Source organism: Pinus tabuliformis, chromosome X, assembly GCF_031772625.1.
Source record: "Pinus tabuliformis cultivar Carrire ecotype Pingquan chromosome X, CPIR1, whole genome shotgun sequence".
Lineage (NCBI taxonomy): Eukaryota > Viridiplantae > Streptophyta > Pinopsida > Pinales > Pinaceae > Pinus > Pinus tabuliformis.
Window position 1 is genome coordinate 501,211,855 of NC_142308.1, and position 5,566 is coordinate 501,217,420.

General features: G+C 34.5%; 1 pseudogene; it reads right to left on the reverse strand.

Annotated features, from left to right (window-relative positions):
- Positions 1 to 1,779: 1,779 nt before the first annotated feature.
- On the reverse strand, positions 1,780 to 4,106 carry LOC149140878 (adenosylhomocysteinase pseudogene; annotated as a pseudogene).
- Positions 4,107 to 5,566: the final 1,460 nt, after the last annotated feature.

Sequence of the window (5,566 nt, forward strand, 5' to 3'; positions counted from 1 at the left end):
TTTTGATAGTTTAGAGACTTTTATCCAAGCCACTCTATGAATTTCCATTTTTTTCTCTAGCTTATAAAAAAAGTAGAGTTGCTTCAGTACTCTTTTGTTGTTAGTGAAAATGGCTTTAATTGGTGAATTATTAGAGTTATTTAAGACTCTGGTACAATCAATTATTCATGACACAATCCAAATCATCAAAGCCTCTCTTTCATACATTCAAACATGACTACAAAATGCACATGAAAATATAGAGTTTCTGCAACTTGAATCACAGTTCCAATGAGATGAGATTCAATAGAATTGATGTCATTCTAAACTATTTTTTGTTCAAAACAATCCTTTGTTCAAGATTGAGACAGACTCCCATCAGCGACAAGAATATGAAGTTGAGGTTGATTTAGTGCCTAGTTCCAGAGCATATTTGCATGAAGAAGTAGAAGTTCAATCTCCACTTCCCAAGCTGATCATTAGACCTTGGGAAGAAATCATCAGCAATAATCACAGAACAGGTCATGGATATGATAAGGAGGTTTCCTTTCATATTCCAGATTACTCAAAGCCCATAAAATTTCAAAGTTTAGGGTTTCTTCATGAAGGTTCACCTTCACATCTTCTGTTTCTTCTCCTCCACACACTACAACATAAAGGGGGGTCTTAGGACAATATTTCAGACATTTTTTTGGGTTAATTGTCTTAACTTGAGACAAAAAAAACTTGTGTATTGTCTTAAATATTATCTTTAAACGGGTGTCTCAAAATCTATTGTCTTAAAGATTATTGTCTTAAAAATTATTGTCTTAAAGATTATTGTCTTAAAAAATATTGTCTTAAAAATTGTCTCTCTAAAGACAATATATAACACAAGCATTATTGTCTCTCTCGAGACAATTTCATTTTTGTCTCTCTAGAGACAACACTCGGATTAGAGACAATATGTCTTTAATACTAGCTATTCTCTCTCTAGAGACAATAAAATTTTTATTTAAAGATCACTTTTGTCTCTCTAGAGACAATATAAAACAATGAATCTAGAAATATCTCACCATTGAAATAAATCAATATAAAAAACATTTAATTAAAAATAAACTACAAAATCGTTGATTAATTCATGTTATCGCACAGTGGAATCAAACCACCAACCTCCAACCTCCTACTTGTAAGGTAGGTTCTCTTCCATTGAGCTAGCACACTTTAAAGAATTGCGTGAAGAGCTATGGCAATCCTAAAAACTACATTTATAGCCATTGATTTAATACACAATATTCTGACCACAAGGTACATGACAGAGAAATCGACAGTATGATATGAGGCATGGAGAAGTAAATCCATGGCTAATATGAGCTCAATATCAAGTTAAATTTTAAGACAAGGAGTAGGATTATAAATGCGCAAAGAAACAATAAGAGTATGTAAAATGATTTATTAAAAACATAACTATAAGACTTAGCATACAAGTAGGTCCCAATAAAGCTGCATGGGTTTTTGGTGTTTGGGTGTTGCAAGCCCATGCTTCCTTAAAAACAAATGCTTCATGTGATGCTACAAGAAATTTAGTAGCCACGCTTGCAAGATAACAAATTTTTATTATAATTCTACCGAAACAATGGAGATGCCGACAAAGAGAGACTAGATCTTTATATGTCGAGGAGCATTACTACTTGATACTCACCGAGTAGGTCTCACCAATGGAGCTGCCAAAAATAAATGTTACAGTTCATTTTATTTGTAAACAGCAAGGACATTTGCTACTCATCCAAAAACCTTCCCAAATGTCAAATCTTTTCAGTATCAGTAGTGAGCACGCTTGAAAAGTACCTCAACAGGCACATTGATATACTCTACCTGATCAAGAGAAATATTTGTTAGTTTGGCACCAAACTTGGGCAAGTGCAGAGTAGCCACCTTCTCATCTAGATGCTTAGGCATCACATAAACCTTTTTCTCATACTTCCCTGATTTATTCTCATTCCATAGCTCTAACTGAGCAATGACCTACAACAAAAAGTAGAGATTATGCAACATCTATGGAACATCCACCTATGTAGAAATGGATCATACACAACAATATAACCAAGGGATTGGTATGCCTAAGCAATCTAGTATGTACAAGCAATGGTTGCAGGGCATTAGAAATATTTACTTGGTATGTAAAGGAGCAAGACATGAAAAAACTTGGGTGGATAGTTGCACAACCCAAGTTCATTAGATGTCTCTCTGCAAGAAGAATGATGCCATTGTTCATGTCAGGGAACATCCACCTATTAGCCCAAGGCTTGATACTAATATTATTAACACCAGGGAAAGTTTCAAGGCCTTGCATATCAATCTCATTGTCAAAGTGACCGATGTTACAAACAATGACATTGTTCTTCATTTTCCTCATGTGATCTACCATGATGATGTCCTTGTTGCCAGTGGTTGTCACAAAGATATTAGTAGTGCTAACTACATCCTCAAGGGTGAGAACATGAAGGCCTTCCATAAGCACTTGCAAGGCACATATAGGATCAATCTCTGTAACAATGACGCTAGGTCTGTAACAATGACGCTAGCTCCAGTGACTTTCAAGGCTATAGTACAACCCTTGCCAACATCTCCAAACCCACAAAAAACAACAACCTTACCAGCAATCATGACATATGTGGCTCTCATAAGACCATCTAGGAGAGAGTGCCTACATCCATACAAGTTGTCAAACTGCAAAAGAAGAAAGAGAATCAGAATCAACACAAACTGCATCTCAAATAAAAATAATTTGAAGAAAAAAAAGATCTGAGAAATTTATCCCTGGATCTATAATTTATAATAATTCAAAACTTCGATACAAGTCCCCAATCAGCTTTCAAAACCTTAACTAATATTAACCCAACATATCCAGATAATTGAACATATGTAAAGGTCCTTAATTTTATATATGAAGATGCTTCTACACCCACCAGGAACTCATATTGATTCAACACCCTGAAAATTGAAAATTTTTAATGTAGTGGAAACTAATGAATCCTAAAATGTAATGCAATGCAAGATAACTATACCAAAAGCATCATGATGTGATCTCAATGACATTGAAGAATCAAGGCAACTAACAAGAGCAGTGCAACTCATAACATCATGAATGAGACCAAAATGCCCCCAAGGCCATATCAAATCCAACATCAGGAAGCTGGTATCGCATGATTAAGATTAGCATTAAGATTAAGATACTTCCTAATGCTCTAAATAGATATAAGATAATACTGTTGAAACTGATAAATAACAGTTTGAAATTTACCATATTATACTATAAATTTGTATAACAATTTGATGATGAGATCCTAACTGCTTTAAAACAACCACAAAACTCATTGCTAGAACCAAAAACACAACAACTAATCAAGATTCCACATCTCAAACACCCTGAAAAGATCTAAACAACAACAAACCCACCAGAAAAGTGTGAGTTCAAAAGAAATGAGAACAAATTTCAAATCCAAACCACAACACCTAGACAAGATCCTACTTCAAAGCACCCTGACCAAATCTCAAAAATCACACATCTACCTAAAAACATCTAGCAAGCGACAAAGAAATGAGGCAAGAATCCAAATCCAAATCACAACATATAAGCAAGATCCCATTTCAAAAACTCTAGATGAGATCTCAACATCCCCACCATCGCCCACTTGAAAACATCTATTAAAAAACAACATAATGTTTATGAAAAAGCACAGAGAGCATGGTTATGACATTAATTGGTGAAATTGGACACTACTATGACATGCATGACCCACTCCACCATATGTTGCATGAGTTTTAATGTAACGGGGCTAGGTACAGGGAATGGGGATTTCTGGAAAATAGCAATGGATCATACACAACAATATAATCAAGGGATTGGTATGCCTGAGAAATCTAGTATGTACAAGAAATGGTTGCAGGGCATTAGAAATATTTACCTGGTTTGTAAAGGAGCAAGACATGAAAAAACTTGGGTGGCTAGTTGCACAACCCAAGTTCATCAGACGTCCCTCTGCAAGAACAATGATGCCATTGTTGGTGTCAGGGAACACCCACCTATCAGTCTGAGGCTTGATGGTAATATTCTTAACACCAGGGAAAGTTTCAAGGCCTAGCATTTGTAATTAAAGGGGTACTTGCAAGATTTGATGTCAAGATAGGAGGGTTTCTACTTATGGCCATACAAGAAAACAAGTCAAAAAACTTTTAATCCATATTTAAAAAATAGAAAGCAATTCTGCAAGATATCAGAGAATATATAAAGCCATAAATGCAAGCTTTGAAAACTTAGTTTTCCTGTGAGAGATTATAGAAACTTCTAATGTAAGAGAAAATGTCCAACTAACTATTGTAATTTCACATTCGTAACGCAAAATTTAGAGTATGTTACAAGGCAATCAAGCTCACCAAACCTCTCTGATAGTGAAACAACAGCTTGTTTGACCTAGAAAATCAAGAGCATATAAATTCTATTAATGTCTAAAATGGAGCCCCAAAAAATCCTTGTTCATTGTAAGGGAGGTTATTCTTTAATGCAATTCATACATTGTACAAGTAGAAAGATAGCACAATACAGAAGCAATGAAGCAAAAGGATGAAGCCTAACTAACAAGTGCATTATGATGTTATGGCAGGAGGAGGTTGCGTGGAAAATTCACTCAACTAAAAGCTCGGAACAAAGAAAGACATGAGCTTATTTGGATCTATAATCTCTAAATAAAATTCCAACTAAACTAGATATGTCCACCACTTCCCATATAAGTTTAGCTTCCATCTTCATGCAACATCAATTTCAGTAACAACGGGCATGACCTCTAGTAAGTGTGCTTCAGTTTATGTAGGTTGGGTTGTGGTCTAGCAGAAGCTTGATGTGAGTCTACCCAAACTAACCCAGGTTCGATTCTCAGTGTATGCATGGTTTGGCATCCCTAAAGTGACACATGCCAAGAATTTTGCACCCACTCATGCAAAAATTTGCATAGTCCAGTAATAAAGCATCACAAAAGTATTATAGTTCAAAAAATATCTTTAGATACAATTAAATCATCTCAAGAATATTACCAGTTCAGAATGCTTTAGATTTAAATAGAACATCCGAATAATAATTTGCATAGTCTAGTAATAAAGCATCACAAAAATATTATAGTTCAGAACATATTTTTAGATACAAATAAATCATCTCAAGAATACTACCATTTTAGAATTCTTTAGATTTAAATAAACCATCACAATAATATTACCCATTCATAGAGTTCTAAATACAAATAAAACATTACAATAATATTACGAGTTCACAAAGCTCTAAATACAAATAAAACATCACCATAATATTACGTGGTGATAGAGGTCTAAATACAAATAAAACACAATAATAATATTACCAGTTCACAAAGATGTAAATACAAATAAAACATCACAATATTAGCAAAGCTCTAAAGACAAATAAAACATCACAATATTAGAGGTTCACAAAACTCTAAATATTTGTTCCAGGCGTGCTCTTGTCATTCCATAATCGTCCCAAATTGTTTGTTCCCACCAATCACGTTCCCCCATTAATACCGTCAAATTGCCTAAG